Genomic DNA, 27385 nt, shown 5'->3' on the forward strand with positions numbered 1-27385 from the left:
CTATACAAGATGATAAGGGCCTTGAAAATTGGGTTGTACATAATCATGAGTCCCACATTTCTAGAAATTGCTTTCCATCAACCTTCACATTAATATGACCAAAGCTCTAAGTTTTAGGAAGGTTTCCCTAAAATACAATTGAGAAGTTACAAAGTGTTATGTTTTTAAACTCGGGAGGAGCAAAAATAATATTCCCATGTTCAGTCACATCAATCTTTGAATTTCCATCCACCATTTCAAATTTTCCATCACCATCTTCCTCAACGACATTGAGTTTACCTATTATTGATGAATGTTCATAAGATGAAACAGGTGTGAAGGATGATGCTTCATTCTCTGGACCTTTAATTATCAAACTCTTGCAAAGATCAATTCCAGGAGGCAATGGAACATGAGGGGCCAAAATGGAGAGAAGCACATAACATGATCAAAATTTGAAAACCTAAGTGCTCAATTCTTAGAACAACTATAGTATTCAAATTTTGGACTGAGCATAAAAATGTCATCAAAACAAGAAAACCTATACAAACCTATACACATACATTAGATTTACAAACTACAATTATTATCAAAATTCAAGACGATTGTTAGAAAAACTCAACAAACCTATACACATACATTAGATTTACAAACTATGAGTATTATCAAAACATTCTCACCATAAAATATAAAATAAGTTTTTCAAAATTTATGGAAAGCACTTTTTCTCAAATGTCATTCAAACCTGCCTCTGCCCATGGTAACAATTATATTTGTGCCATCCTTTTTATTTTCGAAGTTTCCATGAACAACCAACAAGACCAAAAGGGTAGTAGAATTTCATATTCAACCAAACAGAGGAGAACAAGGCTTCTATGTCCAGAACTAACCACTGAATACCCATGTCCATGAAGCCCCTTTCTTTGTAACATTTGAAGACGTTGGAGGAACTCCAATTTTTGTTCCCACCATTGTATAATAGTTGAATGGTCCCACTAGTGACTTTCATTTTCACAAATTTGAATAAAAAACCATGAAAATTTTAGCTGAAAACCAATTATGCTAACCAAAACAAACAAAAAGGATTAAGATATAAAGTTAGATTCCATAAAAATATTATTGAAATGTGTGGAAGTATTGGTTCATTGGTGAGCTCCATAGTATTAATCATTCTATGAATGGTGTGGCCTTATACCACTAGAATGGCATGAGTTTCATAGGGATAAATTTTGGTGAAAGAACAAAAAAAACATTGAAATCAAGTATAACAACAAAAAAGCATACACATTTCCACTGCTCCTAGTGATTTTGAAGAGGGACCATGGAATAGAATCATCATTGACTTTAACAGGGCGACCAATAATCTTTCCAACCATTGGGATTATAGGTCTCCAAGGAGAATCTACCACCATGGCTATCTGGTTTGTCTGACATGTAGAAGGATCCAACTTCATCTCCTCTAGGCACAAGGTATAGTTTTCCATGCATATTCTTCCTCTGCCACTGAGAGCCATCATAAGAGTAGTCTATCATGCCTTTGCAAAAAAATCCCTCCACCACTACACGATCAGAGGTTGGCACTGCAATGGCAGAAGGTGCCAAGGGAGGTATCATGTCCTGCATGTAAAACCAGAATTCTGTTTCAAAGGGAACTGCGAGTGGTGAATTTTTTGAGCATAATTGATTTTATTTAATGGAGGGAAGCCACCCTTGGTGTTCAGACACTGAATGTAAGACACTGAATATTTAGTCCCAAAGTTTTCATGGAAGCTGGCCTCTACCATAACTTGCTTAGTGCCTGTAGAATTTGAACTAGACTTTGATGTTATCTGGTTTCATGAAGCCAAGCAGAATGATCAGTCTTTAGTATCCATGAAAGGAATATATTGTATCGGAAATTTAAACATTTCATACCCTCAACATCAAAATAGAAATCTGGAACTATGATATGGCTTGTGTTCTTATATAACTAAATATGTAGCTCTAGTTAGAAATTTATATTTTAAAGAAAAAATTCCAATTAAAAACAGAACAATGAATTATTTTCTGATACAAGAAATGTGTACACAAAAAATTGATACAGAAAAAACAAGCCACACATATTCTAAGAACAAAAACCATTTTTTGAAAAGACCAAAAAAGATAAATGGTAAAACCACGATGCAAAGAAAAAGGTATGGATTGAAAAAAAAGGCATCGCTACAAGAGTTCATTAAAAAAATTAGCTCGAAACCATAAATGGAGACTATTGCATGCTAGATTCACCAAGAGGCAGGAATTTTCAAATGGTCCCCATTACATCACAAAATTTCAAATGAAACTCATTGTTTTGAATGGTATTATATCATAACAAAGAATGCAAACTGCCAATGGGGCAATCAATTGATTTTCTCCCATCTTGGTTTTCTCTCCAAGGAGATTCACTCCTCCTGCTAATTTATTTTGAGAAGGTTACTACCATATGCCTATATTTATGACAGGTTTTGCATCTGAATACTACATTTTTCAAGATCCAAATTTGCTTGCACTGACACAAATATATTATCATTACTTTTGGTATATTTGTACTTTAGCTTGGGCATAGGTACCCTTGATTTTCTCCATTGGACTCTCATATCTTGGGCATAAGTACCCTTTAATTTTTACAATATTTCTACCTTTATATTGGAAAAATGCAAAAAAAAATGTCTAGTTGGGTCACATGAAAGTGATTGATCATACAAAATGTAATTGCTTGCACCGCTAAAAACCACATTGTATATCCAATTGTATAAGAAATGGTTTCTTCATCGAAAATGCAATTGCTTGCAACACTAAAAACTACATTTATATCCAAAAGTATAAACAAGGGTTGTAGTATAAGTAGAAAAAGGACAATAGGATTCATTCTAACTCTTCTTCTAGACCTATAGGAAAATCACATGATGACTAGAGTGATGTCCATACTCTTGATGTTGCAGTTTCATTTGGTAGGTGTAAGCCTATGAGAAAACAAAAGCTATTGGTAAATTTATGGACTGGCGACATTAGTTTTGGTGATGCCAATAATGAAAATCTCCCACTCTCATAAATATGGAATGATACATTTCAAGTGGACTATTTACATAGTAGACTACATCATTTGACAAACACAATGAGGCATGTGTTCTGTTAATGTTGAAGTTTGATTGATATTTATGAATGTGATAGAGAGTGAAGAAAATTCTATTAAAAAAATTAAATGAATGTTTGAATAACAAGTGAAATGGAACAAATTATAGAAGATTAAATGTGTGTGGAAACCCTATATGGGCATTGCTAAATAAATTTGAATGGATATATGTTTGGCCTTTACTACATGGATTTCATGGACAAACAAAAATGCTACCCAAAACTATCTGAACAATGGTATCACAAATAAAATGGGGAAAGCATGCCTCATCTATCCCGAGAGATAAATTCAAGCATCTACACTAGCATGCTTAAAACCTTCACAAAGGACATGCATAAAAAAAATATTTGCACTCAAAAAAAACAAATATTATAAGACTGGTGTAGAAATCTTATTAGAGAAACCAAAAATTCACAAGATAAATGTATGCTGCACAATACCCAAAATCTTACGGGGTGCATGAGTCTTTTCCCTTCTATAGAAGTGATCCCTCATAGTTTGTGCATGAGCTAGCATTACAATATTTCCAAAATTATTTCTTCTAAGAAGATAAAGGCTTTCACTCAAAGTCTTCAAACACCATACTAGAATTAGACAATTCCATTAAGGAAGGCATTAAAATATCATGTGTAGGTCCATCATTCATGGACAGGGGTGTAAATATGTTTGAGATGGTAATCTTAGCTATTAAATTTATTTGGAAACAAGAGTTATGCTAGATCAATTAATTTGATATTCCAAAGTTTTCCAAAATTATGCAAATGCAGTTTGTAGTAACCAAGAAATCTATGAATATGGTTGCAAACAATGGATGTTAGTTAGAAACAATTCCTCAGTATATTGGTCACTGTGCAAACATAGTAGCAAGCCTATTAAAAATAAACCTTCCGTAAAACACGACAGCCATAACAAACCTTGTTATACTACAGTTTCTTTACATCCATGTACAAACTATAGAGCCATACAACAAGGAAGGAAATGCTACAGTATGTGTTGTAACTCAAATTGACCCAATTAATTTATTTTTTTGCTTCTTCTATATTGGCTCAAACTCTGCTGGCTTTTTCTCTTCTTCAAATCTATTTGGGTGTTCTCATTCATTTGACATGTCACAACTCTGTCCAACATTTTCCATCAACAATATGTGGGATCAAGCCTATCTACTTGTATTTGGTGTAAACCAGATACTACATCTTTCATCATATTACCATCAAAGGGAACAAGCTTGAATGTTGTGCCTGGAAGTTTTAGAATAGTTAGGATGACTCGCCAGTATGATTCATAGTTATTTTCTCTTTTATTTTTGCTGGAACTGAACGAAAATTGATATTGGCACTAGAAATAGAAATTGCTTGAGGCATATGGGCAGTGCATAATTCAATTGCAGTGGATACCACCACAGTTATCATTTAGGGTGGCATTGGTCCCGTAAGGATTTCTACCAATGACGTACATGTGCTTAATTTAAGTCATTTAAAATTAAAATGGTATAGGGTGGTTGTGCAAGGACTTGGGAGAAAATTTTAAATCCTCAAAAAGGTGAACACATTAAAAATAATAACCTTTCTAAGACAACTAAAATAAACAAGCTCGTGGTAAAGAAAGTGATTAGGTGCTATACGTTTGATGGAATTCATGATAGCTATAGGCAAGGCAGTTTCCAAGTTGCAACTAGACCATGGTTTGGTTATGGAAATAGATCCAACAAAGAGAAATAGGGTTACCTCCACTTTTGAACAAGCTGCAACTCACAAACTAAATGTTGCTAGGGCTTGGGACTTCAATGATGGCCAGTACAAGGTATTGTAGACTTCACCTGGTGCAAATGTTTTCGTTGATGTAGGAGATTCCTGTGAAGTGAAATATGTTTCCCTATATGGTGGCTATCTACTAGATCATGTAATCTTAACCATGTCACTGGAACCCAAAGATAATTATGAAGTTCAAGTTCAATTTTCTCTTGAACATGGAATTCTTGCAATGTTGGGTATCATATCTACACAAAGGTTGCCTTACCCTTCCAGTGCATTTGACATTGGCTCAGATAGAAAAATGATGTCATTCTGAATAACATTTACATTTAGAAAATGATTAAGAGGGTCACTACAAAGACACAAGTTTCTATAATTTGGGATTCTATATAGTATTGGGTTGAGAACTTAGAGTGGGGGTCAGTTTATGTAATTCATTTGTTTCTAGTTCAATACCAAAATAACGTCAGAAGGATGTCATAACGGTTTCCTAGAAAAATCATCTCATGACACTGTATTGAGTGCCAAAAAGGTCAATCTCTTTGCACGGTTGATTCCTATTTGGGTAACATGTTTAATGTATGGGGTTGTCTTTGCACAATGTTCTACTTTCTTCATAAAACAAGGCAGCATAGTGGATAGTGATTATTGGACATATTGAGATCCCTCATGCATCCTTGCAGTGTTTCATAGCCTTCAGTATTATTGTGCTTGTGCCTATGTCTAATTGGATCTTTTTTCCACTAGCCAAAAAATTTACAGGTCTCAAAAACGACATTATGATGCTCCAAAGGATAGGATTTGGGACATTTGTTTATGTTCTTGCCATGATAGTCGTAGCAGTCACATAGTTGAAATGATTTAAAACATCAAAGGATAATGGTTTAGTAGACCTTCCCAATGAAACAATTCCAACAACTATCTTCTAGTTTCTTCAACCATACATTCTTAATGGCATATAAGAAATATTTGCAATTAGGTCAAGTACAAGCAACAATGAAGTTTATGAACTTTGGGGCAAAACCAAACACATTCTACATTGAAGAAGATTCTAGAGGAAATGGAAAAGGGAAACCTCATAGACAAGCTTGAGATCTTATTCAAATCATGCATCCTTCATGATTGGAAGGAATCAATAATCACGTTGCAGATAGCGAAGGCTCTCTTGCCTTGATATGAAGATCCCAAAATTGTTAATTGGTGCATTAACGAAATTGCATGTAAAGCAATGGTGGATCCATCAAAGGTAAAATGGTCTTACAACCATAGTAGAGGCCAAAAGTATTATAAGACATTGGAGAGTGTTTCAATCCCTTCATTGAGTGAACTTCATAGTCAGAGATACTACATCAACCCAAGGATTCAAATGATTTTGTGTGATTGTGGTATTTTCATTTGAAAAACTCTATGAGAGGGGTATAACCATGCTAGAATCCTTTGGAAGTGTTATGTCTTGTTTAGTATCTTCTTTTGGAGATTTAGAAGATTTACTGAATTCTTGATCCAATTCAATGGGGTAAGTTTCTCTAATGGATTGCCCAACAGACATTTGTGATGATAGAAGAAATAATGTTTTCATGTTAGAATTTTTTAGAATTTCAATAATTATTACAAGCTTTTCCATGAATTTTTTTTTCAATATTAGGAAAACAAAGAGCTTGTTACAAATTTGGACCCGGATTTGTAGTTGTTGGTCCTAAATTGTTAAATTTGGAAACTAGGGCCAAAATCCACCTTGGACAACTCATATGATGCAACTAATATTTTTATTGGATTCCTATTTCCGAGAGGTGTAGGATTGATCTAAATATCATCTCATTATGACATGTACAAATGTAATTATGAATTTATTTCTATTATGGAAAAATGTAAAGGTCGACCAACAAACTTATGTAGGCTTAGAAGCCCAAAAGACATGTCTTTTCATACTCAATGTTGCATATAAATACAAGGTAAATCTACCTCATTTGCATATCATTCATTCTCACACATATCTCTCTCTCCTCATCTGATTGGGTTGTACAACTTTAGGGTAGCCTTCTTCTCATCCACATGTGCGAAGTTTGAGTGTGATCCTTTTTTTTGGGCATTGAACAAATTGTAGGAATATTTGACCACCATTGGTCGGGCAGTAGTTGACTAAGTTTGACTATGTTTTTCTTGGGGAAAATTTTGTTTGGGTAGGCCACATTTCTGGGCACAAAAATCAAGGCATTAAGAGTTGTTTGACCAGTGCTGATCGTAGGTGTGACTTTAGGTTGACCGAATTTGACTAATATTTTCAAGACTATTTTGGGTTGATTCAGACTATCCTTAAAGGCCAAGTTGACTGGGTTTGACCGAGCTGATTTGGAGGAGATATTCTACCACATTGACCAGCATTGACTTTCTGGTTAGGGCATCCTATTGACTGCTATTTGACTGGACATATTTTGACTGTGATTGGGCAAATAAATTTGTATATTGTACTCTCTCTCTGCTGAAATTTTGAAGAATAATAAGAAGATTTGATCAAAGGGTTTTCCCCACATTGGGGTTTTTCCCTGGCATCTGCCAAATATTGTGTCCTCTTGTCTTGGCTTGTCTTCTGGTTATTGTTTATGTTCTATCTGCATTTTACTATTATGTTAATGTGATTGCTAATCTAGAAATTGATATTAGGCTAATAAGAAAATTGAAGTAAAATTTCTCTTAAGCATAGAACATACCATTGTTATCTAAAATTAACATGGTATCAAAGCTGAGGTGAAGACAAAGCCCAAGAAAGAGTGAGAAGAGAAATCACTAAGATCTATTGATCAAGGACAAGAGTCAATGGCCTCCACATCCTACTTCAAATATGATGACAAGCTTCATGATAAGTTTGATTATCATGCATGGAAGATGTCTCTTGATTTGACTTTAGAAGAGCAAGATGTTATGGACTATGTGTAGGGAAAAATGATTGAACCTCCTTCAAATGCACCAGTTGCTGCTAAGACACAATACAAGAAAGGTGAAGTCAAAGCCAAGAAGATCATCAAGGATTCTATTCATAAAAATTTAGTTGCTTACATCTCTGATTTGAACACATCAAAGGAGATATATGACAGGTTGGTTGGCATGTTCAAAGCTAGTAATGCAAACCAAGTCCTTTTTCTCAAGAACAAGTTGAAGGACATAAAGAAGGAAAAATGTGAAGATATCTAATCCTACTTCATGAGGATTACCGAGATAAAAAATGATCTAGTTTCAATTGGAGAAGCTTTTGCTAATAGGGGGCTCACTCTCATTTCCCTTGGAGTTCTCTCTCATGAATGACATGTGTTCAGTAGTACTATCCTAAAAAATGACAGGATTCCAAGTTTTGAATAATTGCTGACTAGATGTTCTCAAGAAGAGAAAAGGATGACGGAAATGGGCATGCCTTCAAATAGGAATTATCCTACTACATTCTCTGCTCATGCTAAAAAGAAGAACAATGCAAGTTCAAAGAAGCAATGTCAAGGAAGACCGAGATTCAAAAATGGAAGGAAGGGAAGATGCTTCATTTGTAACAAGTTTGGCCATTGTGCTAGGGAGTGTCCTAATAGAAGGGATACACCTCATGATGATGGAAACAACAACCACAACAATTTTAGGGGAAACAACAATTAAAGGAATGGCAGTTTCAACAACAGAGGAAAAAGGAATGCTTCCACTACTCAACTTGGAAATGATCAACCTCCCAAAAGATCAAGAAACTCTAGGTATGATGAATCTAATGTTGTAGATAACAAGAAAAAAGAATTTTATCTTATATATGCCCTCTCTACTACCTCTCCTCCAGACACCTTGGGAAATTGGTTGATTGATAGTGGTGCCTCAAGGAACTTCACTGGGTACAAGGAGGATCTTTTAAATATGATAGAAAAGGATAGAAATTTGGAAATTATCCTTGGATACAATGCCACCTATCCCATGAAGGGAGTTGGAAATGTTACTCTTCAATTGGATCAAGGTAATACCATTCATCTACAAGAAGTACTATATGTATCCGATCTAAAGAGGAACCTAGTATCTATCTCTGCGATGGAAGACAAAGGATTCAAGGTGGAATTCATCGATGGAAAGGTACGTGTTTGGAAATGAAATTTTAAAGAAGCATTTACTCTTGGATTCAGGTTTGATAGCCCATGTCAAGTTGGAGGAATTCCATTAAGAACCATGTCTTGTGACACATCTCTTCAATCTAAACTATGGCACTGGAGGTTTGGTCATCTTCATTATAAGGCTCTACCCGATGCAAGGAAGATGGTTATAGGTATGCCAAAATTTTAAATAGAACATGAAGGTGTTTGTCAAGGATGTGCTGAACAAAAACATACAAGGGGACCATTACCCTCAAGTGATAGCAAGACTACTAACATTTTGCAATTGGTTCATTTTGATCTATCTGGTATGTTTCTCGTGACATATTTGGGTGGATATTTATATTATGCTATCTTTGTGGATGACTTCTCTCGCAAAACTTGGATATATTTCTTGAAGAAGAAGGATGAAGTGTTCTCATGGTTTCATTCTTTCAAAGCCTTGGTTGAAAATCAAACTAGGAAGAAGATCAAAATATTAAGGACCGATAATGGAACCGAATATGAATCAAATGAATTCAATGACTATTGTAGAGAATCTGGCATTAAGAGGGAGACTACTACCGCATATACTCCTGAGAAAAATGGTGTTGTTGAAAGGAAGAATCATTCTATCATAGAAGCCACTCGTGCCATGCTACATGATCAAAGCCTTCCGAAGTTCCTATGGGGTGAAGCTGCCAACACTGTCGTGTACGTTCAAAATAGATGCCCTCATCAAGCGTTGGACTCCAAAACTCCTGAAGAAGTTTTCACCAGTAAGAAACCTGATGTTTCTCATTTTAGAATTTTTGGTAGTCCCGTGTATTTTCATGTGCTGAAAGAAAAGAGAAGCAAATTGGATGCATCTGGGAAGAAAGGAACATTTGTGGGCTACAGTGAAACTTCCAAGGCATATAGGATCTATGTGCCTGGTCAAAAGGAAGTGGAGATAATTCATGATGTCACCTTCGATGAAGATGTTTCCCTTGGGAAGATTAGAAACCTTCCTATTCCAAGGAAGGACAAAGAAGCAGATACAGGAAAATAGGGAGAAATGCAGGATGAGCCAATGCCCGATGTTGAAGAACCAATGGATCCCATTGATCCACCTTCTCATGAGCCCTCCTCCTCTAAAATGAGACCCTCATGGCTTAGGGAAAATCTTAAAGATGCTGAGAGGCATATTGCACCAAGGGGAACATTTCGTGAAAGTAAGAAGCCGAATAGGTACCAAGGGTACTTAACTGCCATGAGCACCATTATTCAATCCGAGCCTTGCTCATTTGAAGAATTTTTGAAGCACCAAGTATGGAAGGATGCTATGAATGAAGAGTATGAGTCGATTATGAAGAATGATATATGGGATGTGGTCCTTAGACCCCAGGACAAATTTGTTAACACCTCTAAAAGGCTCTACAAGATAAAGCATGGAGAAGATGGAAGTGTTGAAAAGTTCAAGGACATATTTGTTGCTTGAGACTTCTCTCAAAAGGAAGGTGTGGAATATGATGAGATATTTTCACTAGTTTCCTAATATACCACCATCCATTCGATCATAGCCCTTGCTGCCTCACAAGGATGGAACCTACAGTAGATGGATGTCAAGACTACCTTCTTGCATTGTCACTTAAGGAGGGAGTCTATGTAGAACAACCTGAGGGGTTAGAAGTCCAAGATCGTAAGACACATGTATGTAGGTTAAATAAATCCCTCTATGGGTTGATGAAAGGACCTTGGGCTTGGTATGAGAGGATTGACAACTATCTGATGAAGTTGGGATTTACAAGAAGTGAAGCTGATCCAAGCCTTTACTTTAAGGTTGGGAATGATAGACCTCTCATCTTGGTACTTTATGTGGATGATCTCTTTCTCATAGGTGCAAACCGTCTCATTTATCAATGCAAGAGGGAGTTGGCTTCCAAATTCGAGAGTAAGGACCTAGGACTGATGCATTATTTCCAAGGGTTGGAGGTCTAGAAAAAGGAAGGTGAGATTTTGCTTTCTCAAGTAAAATAGATTGTGAAGCTACTTGAAAGATTGTGGATGGTGGATTGCAAGTTTGTGACTACTCCAATGGAACTTAACTTCAAGAAGTTATGCGGAAGTGTTTTTGGGTCCAATTTAGGAATTCCTTATGAGTATTGTTAACTAGTGGGGGTCCTGATGTTCTTGGTGAACTCTTGTCTAGATATATGTTTTACAGTGAATACATTGAGTCAGTTTATGGTCGAGCATAATAACATTGATTGGATTTCTAAAAATAATCTTTTGAGATATCTTCGGGACACAATCACCCATGGAATGAGATACATGACCGAGAATGTGAGGCTCCATGGTTACTCTAATGCAGACTGGGCTGGCAGTGTGGTGGATCATAAAAGAGCATCTGGAAGTTACTTCTCTCTAGGTTCTGCTTCAATATCCTGGATGAACAAGAAGCATAAGTTGATTTCTTTGAGCACCATTGAGGCTGAATATATTGGCGCTAGCATGGCCTCTTGTGGATTTTTTTGGTTGAGGAAGCTCTTTAGTGAGTTGTTTGGAAATTTTTTGGATACCACCATGATATTTTGTGACAACCAAAGTGAAATTCATCTTTATGAGAATCTCGTGTTTCATGATTGCTCCAAGCATATTGATATTAGGTACCACTTTATCTAGGATATGGTACAACGAGGAGCAATAACGCTCCATTACATTGGGACTGATGAACAGGTCGCAGATATTCTTATGAAGCCCATGCGGAAGGTCAAATTCTTAACTTTCCGTGAACGAATTCAAGTCGTGGAGAGACCCTCTTGTGAGGGTCTTGTATGAGATGGATATTGAGATTTGGGAGCTATGGGGGGCTTCGACTACTTCTTCGAGCGATGAGCGACCATAAGGTGAGTGGTTCACCTTCCCCTAGTGGTGCATTGTGTACAGGGTGAGTGGTTCTCCTTCCCTTGTGATACCCCGTCTCGATATATGCATAGGATGAGTAGTTCACCTTCTCCTATGACATATGAGCTGGATGAGTGGTTCAACTTTTCCTGTCGGTACATCCTACCCATGCAGTATGGGACTCATGGGAAGTACCTCTCATATGGCTAATGAGTAGAGAAATGAGGATAGGGACAATATTACTACCGATGCATGCATCGTGTACTACAATACTCCCTATGCTAGGATGTTTAATATTGATCTGGGATCAATGGAGACTGACTTTGGGTCTGTGGAGAGTGGTATGATACACTCTCGATTATTGGAGATTGACTTCGGGTCAATGGAGAATGGTGTGACACATTCTTGATCATTTCTTATTCATTATTTCTTCATGGTTCTGCAGATCAGAATAGAGCTGAGCATAACAGAGTATAACAGGGATGTGAGAGATGGTACATATTGACAGATGGTTTGGCAAGTGGAGTTCTCCCTAGTTGAGAGGGAGTGTTAAATTTGGCAACCAGGGCCAAAATTCACCTTGGGAAATTCATATGATACAACTAATATTTTTATTGGATTCCTGTTTCCAAGAGGTGTAGGATTGATCTAAGGATCATCTCATTCTCACATGTACAAATGGAATTATGAATTTATTTCTATTATGGACAAATTCTCAAGGTCGACCAACAAACTTATGTTGGCTCAGAAGCCCAAAAGACATGTATTTTCATCCTCAACGTTGCATATAAATAGAAGGTGAATCTACCTCATTTGGACATCATTCATTCTCACACATATCTCTCTCTCCTCATCTGATTGGGTCATACAACTTCAGGGCAACCTTCTTCTCCTCCACACGTGCGAAGTTTGACTGCAATTTTCTATTTTGGGTGTTCACTGAATTGTAGGAAGGTTTGACCAGCATTGACCAGGCAGTAATTAACTGAGTTTGACTGTGTTTTTCTTGGGGAATACTCTGTTTGGGAAAGCCACATTTATGGGCACAAAAATCGAGGCACCCAGAGTTGTTTGACCAACATTGACCACAACATTGACTCTACGTTGACCAAGTTTGACTGATATTTTTGGGATTGTTTTTGGCTGATTCATACTATCCTTGGAGGCTAAGTTGACTGGGTTTGACCGAGCTAATTTGGAGGAGATATTTTGCCACGTTGACCAACATTGACTTTCAAGTTAGGGCATCCTGTTGACTATTGTTTGACTAGACAAATTTTGACTATGATTGGGCAAATAAATTTGTATATTTTACTCTCTCTCTCTCTACTGAACTTTTGAAGAATAATAAGAAGATTTGATCAAAGGGTTTTCCCCACAATGGGGTTTTTCCCTGGCATCCGCCAAATATTGTGTCCTCTTGGCTTGGCCAATATTTTGGTTAATGATTATGTTCTATCTGCATTTTACTATTATGTTAATGTGATTGCTAATCTAGAAATTGATATTAGGCTAATAAGAAAATTGAAGTAAAATTTCTCTTAAGCATAGAACATACCATTGTTATCTAAAATTAACATAAATCCATACATATATGCATGCTCACTAGGATGAAATGTTTATCTGTCCCACTCAAGTTCACATTATCATTACCTAAATTCATGTGAAGAATATGAGAGGGATCATGAGGCTTCATTTGAGGCTTCCTAGAGTCTCCAGCCTGCACAACCAACAAATAACATGAATGATGAATAATTCATCCAAGGGAATATTGGAAAAAATAGAATAAATAGTTAAACGATGAAACATGTTACATTTGAAATGGTTTAGAATTGAAATCATAGGTGTCTCTTCCAACATAGAGAAACAATGATCCAAGTCATATTTTCAAAGACTACCAATTAATCCAAGACAAATCACCAAAGCTACATGCCTTAGGTCACTTACTTCAACCCACATATAGGGAATAGAATGAAAACAAAATAAAAGAAAAATATATTTTCAACTGCTACATCTCTCAAAAAGTCATTACTCGCAAGATACAACTCAATTAACTGTGTTGAATCAACAACATGTCTTACTTTGGAAGTTCCTTAAGTGCCAGTTTTGGAAGTAGTTTCTAGTGGTTGTAATGTCTTTTTATGTTGGACATTTGAATTCTTAAGTGTGTTTGTGTCAAATTTTATTGCTTTCCCAGATGTGGTGACAATTCTTTACTAGGACCTTAGGGAGGATTTGTCTACTAACATTGATCATGCTTTTTTGTAACCTGTTATCACTCAAATGTTTTCCCTAGAAGTTATCAAAGGAATAGTCCGAGGTAACCACAAACCTAATCTTTTAGACTAAGGTCCTAGCCAACCTAAGTCCAGAGAGGGATTTCTCTTTATAATTTAACTTTGTTTTGGGTAGATTTCAGGCTAGTTATTAGTGCTCGTGATGTTTTGTTTTGATTGGGTGGTGGAATTAAGAAAACAGATGGGCAGAGTAAGTATTTAGGCCATTGTTCTATGGAGTCAATCAAGAGTGGCTTAACTAGATGTGATCAATCACTAAGGTAAGAGTTCACTGGGTAGGCTAGTACAACAAAAGGCAAATCTGCAGGTTCAAATGGATGAGATAGTCCTAACCAGGGCAAAGGGCAATGAAGAATCTTTAACCGGGATTAAGATGAAGAAAGGAAAGATGATCAGTAGCAAAGGGCAATGAATAATCCTTTATGATGGACCAAAGCGGGGGTAAACTATGGAAGTAAGGGAGCAATTAAGAATTCCCAAACCAAGATAGTTTAGTAGAAATCATATAGAAAGTAAATAGTTAAAACAGAGAGCATTTAAGCTAGTTCTAAGATATCATTCCTTGTTTACTTTTCAGATTCCGTAAGAGACACATATGAATATTTATAACATGAAGAGAAAAGAATATTTAAACATGAAGAAATAATACTTATTTGTTCCAACTGTGCATAAGAATCTAGTGAAATGTCCTTAGTTTTATTTCATATCCAGCAAAACCAGTCCAGTCTTGAGTACAATAGCTCCTTGGCTCAATATAAAATGTCTACAAAAATATATTTTAATCCACCCTAATTACTTCATTTTGTGAAGTATTTATACAAAAAATGTTATAAAATATCTCATAACAATATGAGAACTACTCTAGGAAACCAAAAATATCTTCAGCACGAAGATAGAGATAGATGGAGAACTATCTTCTTGTTGTCCCTTTTATTGTGACTGTGTTGGCTGTTGTAATTGGGATTTGGCTCTTTCAGTTGCTTTATATTTGTGTTTTGGAATCACTTTCTATCTTCTACTTACTGATCCTCTTTACTTGTTCTGCTTTGACTCTATCTTACCTGTTTTACCTGGCAGCCATGTTTTACCATGTAGATTAACTACAGTAACTTTATAGTAAATCAGTCAATTTTGTCCACCATTCACTGTCAGGTAATTTCATCCTGATCATTTTTCTATATATCTTGTCAGCTTCTGTATACTTTGCAAAATTTGGCCTACTGGTGAACAAATGTTTTACCTCATGCTCTATGAAAAATAGATTTTCAAGACTATCATATAATACCTTTCCAATGGGCAAAGATTTTACCCCTGAAGTACTAGCTTGGTTTCTGGCTAGCTTGTTTAATCTTTCAATATAATCATCTTGAGTCATCAGCTTGTCATGTATTACCATAGGACTAGGAAGTCCTTTTTCCCTCAAAATACCAAAATTTTTCATAAATCTATCAATGTCTACTTGGATTCTTTGGCACCTTTTCTCCAGATTGAGCATAAGTCTCCTTTTGGTGAGAACCTTCTTTATTTCTATGATAGTTCCTGTTCTATTGTCTATTTCTAGTTCATCAAGCTGGTAACTATTTCTTTTGTTCAAGAATGTTATCAAATGATTGGATTCTTCAAGATTATCTCCCAATTCTTCCATTGTCTTGCAGATTGCTTCTGTGGCCACTTTGACTAGTTCAGTCTATTCAAAAGTAACTTGAATAGATGGCCAAACATCATTGATGGAATCAATGATGTTGGCCCAAAGAATTTCCTTCATGTTTCCAAGTGGTTGTTGCAATGTCGAGTCCTTTTCATTGGAGGATTTCCTCTGCTTCCTTCCCTGCTTCGCTACTGTTACATATGAAGGGGCCAAGCTGATATTTTATCCTAAGTTGAGATTTCTTCTTGCCCTTCACAAAATGCACCGCATCTGAATTGATCATTTTCCTGTAGTACTCCAGAGCAAACAATCTCATAGGGAGGTATCTCGATAGTTTGTAGGGAGCCAACTCACATCCATATATTTTGATTTCAGTATGGTTTTGGTACAAGTACCAATCCCCCACTCTATATTGTTTGGACAACTGTAGGACCCTCCTGATATCCGCATTGATTCTGGGGGGAGGGCTTCCTAATAGCATAGTTTCCACTGGGTGTACAAATAGATCTATGAAATCAATATAAGAATAGTGAGAGTCATTTAGGTGGAATAATAAAGTCCAGAAGACCACTGATCTAGGGTTGCCTCTAGTATCAAGCTTCTGAAGTGTGATTAGGAATTTGTCAGCTTGATAATACAGGAAAAGATGATATAAAACTGAAGAATATTTGAACACTCTTTCATTATCCAACCTCATGAATTGATCATGCATTTTGTCAGCAATGAACTTAGCATAGTCAAACATGATGGCTGGGGGCTACCCAGGAGAGTAGATGGACATAAAGGCTATGATAATTTCATCAAAAAATTCACTTGTAGTCTGGCCTAACACACTAGATATCATTTCTATGATGTTTCGACCAAGATCAGAGAATATAGTCCACATGTAAGGGGGAGGGTCCTTTGGAATGTATTTTTCTTCCCTAATGAAGGTCTGGTAAAACCTAGCAAGTTTGATTGAGGTGAGTGTAGGGTATCTGTTAAGAAAATCTCCAACAGAAAGAGGGGTTAGGCTTTGTCTTGGTTGTAATTGCAACATTTCATTTATGGACTCAGCAGTGATGGTAAATAATATAGAATGATTAGGGGTCATCACTGCCCTTTGGCTGGGATTATAGTTCATATGGCAGTAATGGATAATCTCTGGGAATATATGAACTCTGGGAAATTGGTACTTGGGTAAACCTGATTCCCAGAGGCCTATGCAGTCTGCATGGTTTAGGTACTGGTCTCTGTACCTGCAATATAGTTTCAATGGGGAATCTTGGACAGAGGTATCTTTAATCTGAAAATCTTTATCTGCTAGTGGAATATGGTCTAAATCCCTATGAGGAGTAGAAATGGGCATGACATTCAGTGCCATTAGGGCATCCATCCTTGGTTCTTGTGGATTCAAGGATGGTGGCGAAGGGTTTTCCGTGAAATTAGGAAAAACTTTTCTAATTCAAGGTATTTTTGAGTCACTGGGTAACTATTTCACTAAATTACTTAGTAATTGGAAGCAATTTAGTCTAGGTTTTGGAATAAAATAGGGTTTCTCAACGAATTTGGGTAAATACCTAGTTTTTGGCTTTGAACAGAGTAATGGCGATTGTGAACTGTTTGCAGAAAGTGCACGTGATTGAAAGGTGGTCTAGAGTTTCAGCAGCTTCAGTAATTTGGCGGTTGGACATAGGTTGATGGTTGCATGTACTCTGGTGCTTGCATGGAGGCCTAAGTGGTATTTTTCATGATAAAACAAAAAACACTGAGTTTTTTAGTTTTATTCGTAAAATCAATGATTTTGACGAGTACACTAGGAAAAGGACACTTAGCATTAAGCGGGGGATGTGACATTTTGTCGTTTAGCAGGAGGCGGTAAATGGGATTATATCGCACAGCTTTTGGGATAAAGTGGTCTTGGGGGGAGGCTATCCAATGCCATTCATCGGGTGCCACATATGCAACAGAGTGAATAGTGAAACCACCCATATTGAGCGGGTAAAGGTCAGCCCTCGGAGGCTGCCCAATATGAGCGTCGACCGTTGGATCAAAAGGGGTTGGATCGCACGGTGATCAGGGTGATGATTTGATATGAGGCTTAATGGAGGAGGCCGATGGAGTTTTAATGCGCAGAGGGATTAATTAATTCTGGATTATGGAGGTTTAATGACATCAGGAGCAATTTCATTGGCGAGGTTGATTATTAATTAACCACTGTTTGATTAATCAATTTCTTTTATTCGGCGGTGGGTCATGGTTATTAATTAGTCGCTGATTGACTTAATTAATCCCTTAATTATTCACTAATAGATTTTATGTTTCAAACCTTCAGGGCGAGATATTAACATATGGGTTTTTAATAAATATATGGGAAAGGGGTATTTTTTGGGATTTAATAAATACAGTTAGAAGTTAATATGAAATGAAGGCGGAAAAATGAAGTGCACTAAGTATAATGTGTGCTGAATTTTATTTACTTTTCACATAAAAGATTATAACTTAGGATAAATTCGCATTTGTGGGTTTTTGTAGAAAATGGGTTTTCTTGGGGGTGATTAGTTTCCCTAGGCAAATGGTGCTTTTACCTTAGGAAAAGGGATTTTTTAGGGGAAATGAGTGAATTATGTAGGGGGTGAATGTTTATGAGGGAAATTTAGTACTTACAACCTATCAATTATTGGGTCGAGGGTCTGGTCCCTCAAAAAGTCAGAGAAATGCTCTGAACCCCTTTAACTTAGGGTTTTAGGTACTTTTGACTTTGCTTATGGGAAATTAGTAAAATTAAGGATAAAATGAATGGGGAAATTAATCACTTGACTTTGTGTAAATGCTCAATTAACATCCATATTTTAGCAACTTGATGACGAAGGTACATGATATGATTTTATCTAATCAATCATCATAATTCTGCAACCATGCAACTACTTACCCATCTACTCATCCTACCATTTTTTCTACTCTTTATTAGGGTGAACTTAAGCTGGAAAAGCCTTATCATAACATTTTTCTTTTCTTTTTCAATAGAAATCTATCTAAGTCTATCCTTATTACATCCAAGGGCTCAAATTAAACTGTTGAGCTCCTTTTATTTACTCTACCTATCTACTTATCTGCTAAGATTAAATAGTTTGGTCAGATTTTATTCTCTATCTCTAAGTATGAAATTCAAAACATGGAATAACCAAGATTAAACTGTTTGATTACAATGGATTGTGGCATGAATTACAAGTTGCACACAATCATTTTCATGCAGAAAAGTAAATAGTAGTGGCATTTGGACTTGCACACTTTCATGGTCTTTTTGCTTTTGGGGTTCATATTTTCATCTTTTTTTACCTTTTTCTTTATTCTTTTTGTCCTTTGATTTTTATTTTAGGACATACCCTCTTTACATTTTTTAATTTTTTTGATTTTTTGAATATGGAAAACATTTGCAGAAAGCGAAGATATGTACATATTACAGATTTGACCTCAACCATTCAAAAATTATGACACCTATTTGTATAGGAACATAACATAACCTATTCTTGTGTAATGAGGTGCATAAGAATAGTTGGGTTTACCACTATATGTATCAATACAAAAGGTATTATATTTCAGTTCAGAGTGACTGATCTATTTGTTTGTGAACCTATATCATTTATCTGGGTCTCTTTCTTTCTCCACTCTCTTCCTCACATACAAATGGAATCCTTAGATTTAAATTAATATCTGTACAGTTTAGCCTATTGTGAAGGACTACAAGGTTGTTTGTGGGAATCATAATGGCCTACCAAGTATTGAGAGTAGACAATTGTTTGGAGGATAATGGGGTGGGAGATGTGATCAAAAATGCAATTCCACCACCACAATATCCCCAACAGTTGTCCCAACATAATAAGAATGACATTAAGGCTAATTTGATACAAATTTGATAAAATTAAATTCTGATAAATATTGCTTTTTAATTTTATCAGGGAAATTTTTTTGGATTCACCTAAAAATATAAAATTTTTATGTGTATTGCAAATGTGTATTTCAAAATCGGGATATGATGAGTCTGGCCCCTCAATTGTTCACAGGAAGTGCTTCTAGAATATTGGACGTTTGGTACTTCTATCTAGGAGGAGAATTGCATGCATATTCCTTGGTAGTTTTAGGTTCGTTGGAGGACTAGCATTGTAAGGAGAGGATTTATATGTTTATTTGTGCACTAAATTTCTTGAGTAAGTTTTGGTGCTTCAGTTATTCATTGCATTGGATTCATGAAATAATTTGAGCCTATGCTAAAGGATTTCATTGGAATCCTTACATTAGCCAAATTCAAGTTGTGCTAGTATTTTCCACCCTATTGTGCTTGATTCATTATATTTTCTTACATATATTCATACGGATTGGGAAATATTTAGCATGTGTGAAATGTCTCTGCATGATTGTGATCACTATAAGAGGATGAGTTGTTACCATGTTGTTGAAAACTTGTTGCATGTTTTGCTTTGAGTTTCTTTGCAGGCTCATATCTTTGAGCATATTATTTGCTTCTCACATCCTAATATTCCTAAAAATGACTTTTCAAACTCTGTTTAATCAAATAAATGCATCCCAACTAAATGGGTGCATAGTCATTATCTTGAATTCATTTCTTATCACTTTGAAAGATTGGCACAAAAAAATTAATGAATAGATGGGTCATTTTAGATACATTTGAAAAGAAGAAGCAATGGATTCAAAAGCCATCATATAAAATCAAAATAAATTGGATCTTGTGAATCATTGAAAGGCTAGACACACCTATACTAAATCTAACGAACTGCCTTGTGATACAGATCAATGATAAGTACCTTGTTCCACTATAATTGCTATTTCATTTGGTAGCCCGCGTCCATTAATGTGAAGAGCATTAGGATTACCAATAGATCTGCTGACATCAAGTGTTCTTCTAAGGATCTGCCGAAAGATAGAATATAGTCAGAGATTGATGCATTAGAAGAGAATATTTTGGTGTATAGGTTGTAGTTGAACATAGTCAGTCTCTTTAATTTCAAGAGATGTACATGTATCAGGGATCAATTAATAACTTACTAAAACATTTTTTGTGTAATAGTCACCTATAAGCAGAGTGATATCACCATCAGGCGGAGGGAATGGAAAAGGTATCAGGACCCTACTAGCTACATTTAGTCCTCCAAAGCCCCCTGCAGCTTTCTATAGATACAATGATAGATAGTAATAGTAGCTACCTATCAGGTCCTGTTGACGGTGCTAGACCCAACAACATTCAGGGGATCTCCCTGGTATGAAATCCCAACTAGACCTCACACTATTTGGTGTAGGAGTCCCATCTGGTATGATGGTCCAATTGCCATTATATTAAATATTTTCCTTAGCTCTTGCTTGTCAGCACATGAGAGTGGTTTACCTTGTCTTTGAACAACGAGGTTTGCGTGCCTGGTGAGCACTTCATGTTGCTTATGTCCAGGTTATTTCACTATAGAGGGAGAGGGTGAGAGTGAGTCTCAAGTCGAAAGGGAAAAGTCCCATCTTTGTTAGAAACATTTAACACAATAGGACATGCGTAGCTTCCAGCAGAGTAGTCCACATGGATGTGGCAGTCACAAACACAAAGTGAATAGATAACACATACAACACCCAACTAAATATTCCACAGGAGTGCGATAGTCGTTATAACAAGTTTACAAGAATGAATCTGTTGAGTGTCCAATGGAATAGACAACATTAACAACTGATACAACACATTTCCAAAATCATATGTACTAGAACAGCCGAAATAGTTCAACTGTCTTAATATAGGTTAAAGCAACATGCATTACAAACATCAAATGAATAGTCTTACAAACGAATACAATACATGTGTGAAAATGTGCTAGCTTGTTAATAGGCTTCTGAATTAAGCAAACGTTCCAAGACACATCCGTACACCATTACATCACTAACCCCGATAGTGGGGCATTGAAGCCACTGCTCACTCCTCAAACAAAATAATACAGTCTCTCAAGGCTATGTGGGAGGAGCCAAGGTGAAAAGTCTTTGCATGTACAAATGAGGGGTGTATATAGCCAATGGTTTAACTGACCCTTCTGACTGTTTGACTTCCCTCATGACTATTTGACTTACATGAATCTTCAACTTTACATGTGGTTCTCTTGGACTTCCATGTTACATTACATTCATTACAACAATATCGCCCACGGTAGTGATGTGGTCGAGATGACTCATGACATGAATTGACACGAAAGTGATGGTATGTTCATGCTGATGGTGGTGTCTGTGTCGAACCGTAGTGTTGCTGAGTGATGAGTGTGTTCTTGGTGTATCATGGATTCACCTCCACATGGTGAGGTGTGCAAAGTATTTGATGGTCTTGGTGTCCACTTGATGCTACACATGCATGTATATCCTTCGCTGGTACTTGAAATACTTCACGTGTTCATCTGTTTGCGAGCAAGTCTCCTAGCATACGCTCCTTATTCATCCCATTCATCGCGATGCTATGTGTCATCCATGTACCTGTATGTGCGATCACTCATGAGGAGACGAAATCATATCCAGAAATATCCTAGTCTACCATGGTGCATCATCTTTTGTTTTCAGGTGAAAGTGACGGGGAGAGAGGACAAGGCTTTGAAACTACGCAGAGCACTATTCAGGCCAGGATACGGGCTCCGAGGAACTATCAAGGAAAATTGCGCAAAGGTCGCTAGGAGGCCGAGATGAGAAGTCTAGAACAGCAATGACCATCTGTGGGATCTGGCTTAGCTGGAGGGTAGAACTGTGCAAATTTTCCAAGGAGGCAGTGTAGGTAGCAGGGACGACACTGGGAGTGAAAACTATGCATATTCTCCAGAAAGGCTGGCAATGGGCTGCAGGAGCTTGTTGGCCAAAACTGCACAGAACTAGGAGGCTATCTTACAAGGCATGTCTGTGAAGTTTCTAGGCTAAGTGGAGTGTTGGGTAGCTAGAGGACAGCCCAAGAAAACTGCACAGTTTTCAAGAGGAGAAACAGGTTGGCTCACAGGGGGATTGGCTGACAAAACTGCACAAATTTTGGGGATAGTGCAGTGACAGGCACCGGGTGCCTGTCCTCCGTATCTGTTCAATTTCTTAAGTTAGTAGAAGCAGTAATGCTGAAATATTTTGCGCAATTTTTTGGAGTGAAGCCCGAGGTTATTGCCTGGTCAAACTCTCTGATTGACTAGCGAGAGGCTTGATAGATTTTCTTGCAAGCAATGTAGATTGAGATGGATTAATGAGAAACTTCTGCATTGTTCTGGGTGATAGTTAGTTAGGTTATTCTAGGGTTGTGCAGTGCAAACTGCCTGGGAGGCAGCGTCAAGCTCTGCATAATTTCGTGTAGCAGTACATGATCACTGAGGGCTGATATTACATAGTGCAGCTCAGTGAAGGTTCGATTGAGGGAGGGTGGTCTGGTCGACAGAATTTTGGAAAAAAGGCTAATTGTGTGAGTGAGTGAACTCATGAATACATGACCTCGCAAACACACACTCAACATGACTCGACGACAAGACACCTCCAACCAACAAGACAACATATGCCCAGTGTGACTAACTATAGGGCTATCTAATGGTGAAAGTGACAAGTGTGACACTTCGGATATACCTTCGAATGACCATGACAACACTTGCGCGATAATGCTTACAACATCACTTGTGAGTGCGATAAATGTTTACATAGTGAACACAACTCATACACAAAAATTCAACATCACCAAAAGAAGGATGCAAGCATGACATAGAAATCAACATGACGAAGACGACAATTGGTCAACTGAGTGAAAAGGATATATAGGAAACACATGAAATGAATTTTTTGTGTTTGTGTACATGCATGTTACTGAGGAAAGAATGATATGATAATGACAAGAAGTCTTGCAAAATCAACTAAGAAGTGTACTTCAAAAGGTGTTCTTTACTTACCATACTTACGCTCGAGATGATCATGCATTCAATGGAGTTTGCATGAGGTCCTAATTATTTCCATTGATTGGTCTCTTGGTCCTTCTCCTCAACTCCTTAGGAGTGATATCAACATGTCACCTTTTCCTGTAGTCACTAGGCAATGGATCGATGCGGTTTTAGCAGGAAGTGATTGCTGTTGGGATGAGGCCATGGGAGGTCCATCTACACAGTTTCTGCATGCAAGACCGACATGAAAACTTGGACAACACTGCACAGTTTTGAGGCATAGGACACTGATGCGGGATGGGGGTCTTGGGAGAACCTTTGCACAGTTTCTAAATGGAGGGCAGTTGAACTGCTCTGTGCATTTGTGGAGAGCACTGCTAGTTTCTTGACTACTCTGTGCGTTTCTAGAGAGCACTGCTGGTTTCCTGAGTACCCTACGCATTTCTGGAAAGAAGTGCTGTATGGGGTCTTTGGGGGCTTCGGGGTTTCAATAGGCAAGGGAGGAAGCTTGATGGTTGCAGAAACAAAGTGAAAAGTTCTGGGAAGCTGAATGAGGCTAGGTTTCTTGGGAAATGGCTAAGTGTGACATCAGTGACATAGATGTAAACAGTGATAGGAATTGACTATGATCACACACAGACACTTAGTGACACAACATAGGCCATCCAGAATGCATAATGCATACTTTTCTCTATGCAACAACCTTCATGACATGAGTGCGTGAAGTGAGTGTGAAACAAGTCTATGTGATGACAACCACTTATGCACACATTCTTTCCCTTGAAGCAAAACAACATTCCCTTTTCATGACAAATAGCAACCCCTATGCCTAAAGATGACACATGCTACATAAAGATGAGAACACCAACAACTCTTAAGAATAAGGAGGGGAGCTTGAAATCATCAGCTTATCAACAAGTGACCAAGGATGATTGATCGTAGGATCCAAGGTAGGCTCCAAAATTTTCATGCGAACTGAAATTTTGGATGGTGCTTGTAGCAGCTACAATATTGGCGACACACTATTAGAGCTCTAGCTCTCTGTATGGACCTTGTTGCATGAAAAGCGATTCTAGCCATTCCGAAAGTATTGTTTGATTCTTTGATCATGATGACTTCCGCACTAGCTTGTGTGAAAGATGTAGTCCCTACCATTCTCTTGATCGGTTAGCACATATTCCAGGCCAAGTCAACTTAGTTATTTCAATTTGGGATAAGGGGTATATTGATGCACAAGTAATATAACTGTCAAAGTTTAAGTTTCATCTCTAGTGTTGCTCCACTACCACCAGGCCTGGATAGTATAACGGAAAAGTCACGCAAGAACACAAGCATCACTCTACTTTCAGTGAACATAGTCAGTACCCCAGTGGAGTTACTTGCATCACCTCTCTACGTAGGAAGCCTTTCTCTTCTTTTGCCTTATTCATTTTTCATTTTTTCATATTTTTCATTTTTTCAAAAAACTATGCATAGGCACTTATTTATTTCAGAGGCAAAAGAGGGAACCTGACTTATTGAGATCAGAAGAGGTTGTTCCTTCAAAGGTATGTTATGTATACCTCTGACATACTTGTTTAGGTTTTCCCCCTCACCTTTGTATACTTGATCGAGGTGACAAGGGTTAACCCAAAAGAACCGATTATAGTAGGCAGTACTAGTTAATAGTGCAAGCGTTGTGTTTTCACCAAGACTCACTATAAACAGAACATATTTTCCATCAAGGCATAATTGATTGAAGACAACAAGATCTTCATAAAGAGAGAGGAAAATAGATAAACAAGTGTTTATAGTTGTACAAGTCCTCTTAGATTTTCCTAGCTTGTCTCGAGAGCCAAACACAGGTTCACAAGAGGCTAACCTATGGGTACAAGTAAGAAAAGAAAGCAAAAAGAAAAAAGTGCAATTAAAGTGAAAGAAAAACAAGTAAGGAAAGAAAGAAAGAAAGCACCAAACCAAGTAAAAAATCAATCAAACATGCAAACTAAAAATAAAAGAAAAGAAAGAAGCAAAGACTACCCCTACTCCTACGCTAAAAAGCGCATGGGCATATTCACGTGAAGTGATATTTCCAATGTAGCCACCGGTGCATTAGCTAGCTCATGTTGGCGAAGGCATGAAAAATATGCATGTAAACCAGTGAACCAGAAATATTGATCAACAAATACTAGCAAGCTTCAAGTTGTAAAACATCCACATAAAAGAAAAGATTGAATGCACAAGATAGACATTCTACAGACTTAACATGGTGTTGTGAGACATTGCATGCAGATGATAAGCATGCACACTCTCTTCACTGTGACAAACAAGCAAACATGAGAAAGAGAGATAACTTATGCCTTGCAAGTGTGCTTTCTGTGTATGATTCCTCCAGTGCATAAGCGATGGGATTATGTGATTTGAGTGGAGGAAGTTAAATTTGTCTATTTGGTTTATCTTTGATGCGAAGCAGAGAGTGATGACGAGCCTTTGGTGTTTCGAAAATTTTCTGATTGGAAGTGGAAATAACCTCAAGATGGTGAGGGTCTAACATAACCATCAACCCAGGATGAAGTGCCTCGATAGCCTACAAGGTTTCCACTCCATCAATAGATAGATCATCAGAGACCAGTGGTTTAAATAGATTAATAATGAGTGAATCAACATCGTGATCTAATGAAGAAGTATAGAGATCATGACAACCATGATTAGAATATTGAGGATGTTCATCGACATCCTCATGATTTGATGAACCGTGCAGAGGGGTAGATGAGAAACAAGGATGTTCACCCTCTGTGTTTTCAACAATGACAGATGACAGATGACATGGATCTTCATAGGAACATGTGTCCTCTTTGCGATGTAATGATAGGCTAGCATCTAGTGTGTCTTGTGAATTATCGAAAGTAGAAACATCCAGAAATGAGATTTCATAGGGGAAATCGACAATGGTAGAATCACAAGGGATGTCAGGATAGAGCAGATGAGGCACAGATGGAAGGGAGTCATCCTTCACCATGGGTTCTTCTTCTGATTCCTGCACATGCTCATCATTAATGATAGCGCAAGTTGGTTACACAACACCAACTTAGTCAACAACTTGATCCTTGTTCACAAGAAGTGTGGAGTCCAGAATGGAAGAACACAAGACAATACAATCCGAGGGATCAACAAAACACGAGGAAAGAGGTTGAGGTAACAAGTCCACATGACAACCAGCAGGCTTACAAGCCAAATCTGCACAGATATCAAGAGGTGGGGTAGGAAGATGTGACAGTTCAATAGATGTGCGTGCACCTTCTCCCACCTCGTATTGTGGAGCTAGAGTTGTGTGATGAGAAGAGGATGGATAGTCATTTGTGAAAACAAATTTGTCCATCTTATATTTAGAAGCTCTAACACCGAGGTATACTGGGTTGTATTTGAATGATTCTAAGAATTGCATATTTTTGAATATGTAAAGAAGATACTTAAATCTTCCATTGAGAAATTTCGAATCAATTTAATCTTAAGGAAATCGCCATGCAAGATTACAAAAGTGTGTGTGAAATTGCTCAACAAATTCATCAAGTGCTTTCCGTAATTTTAGAATTTCTTTATTTAGTGCTTGATGTTCAAAATGATGAAAAGCTCGGTCTATCTCTACAATAAACTGAATGAGAGAGTGAATAGAGTTCTCGGGTAGCGTGGCACACCATAGGA

The 27385-nt window shown here is 37.2% G+C and overlaps 1 pseudogene; it reads right to left on the reverse strand.

The window, feature by feature from the left end:
* Positions 1 to 825: 825 nt before the first annotated feature.
* LOC149250523 (uncharacterized) overlaps positions 826 to 27385 on the reverse strand; it is a 195184-nt pseudogene continuing 168624 nt past the window's right edge.

Source organism: Pinus tabuliformis, chromosome 7 (genome assembly GCF_031772625.1).
Source record: "Pinus tabuliformis cultivar Carrire ecotype Pingquan chromosome 7, CPIR1, whole genome shotgun sequence".
NCBI lineage: Eukaryota > Viridiplantae > Streptophyta > Pinopsida > Pinales > Pinaceae > Pinus > Pinus tabuliformis.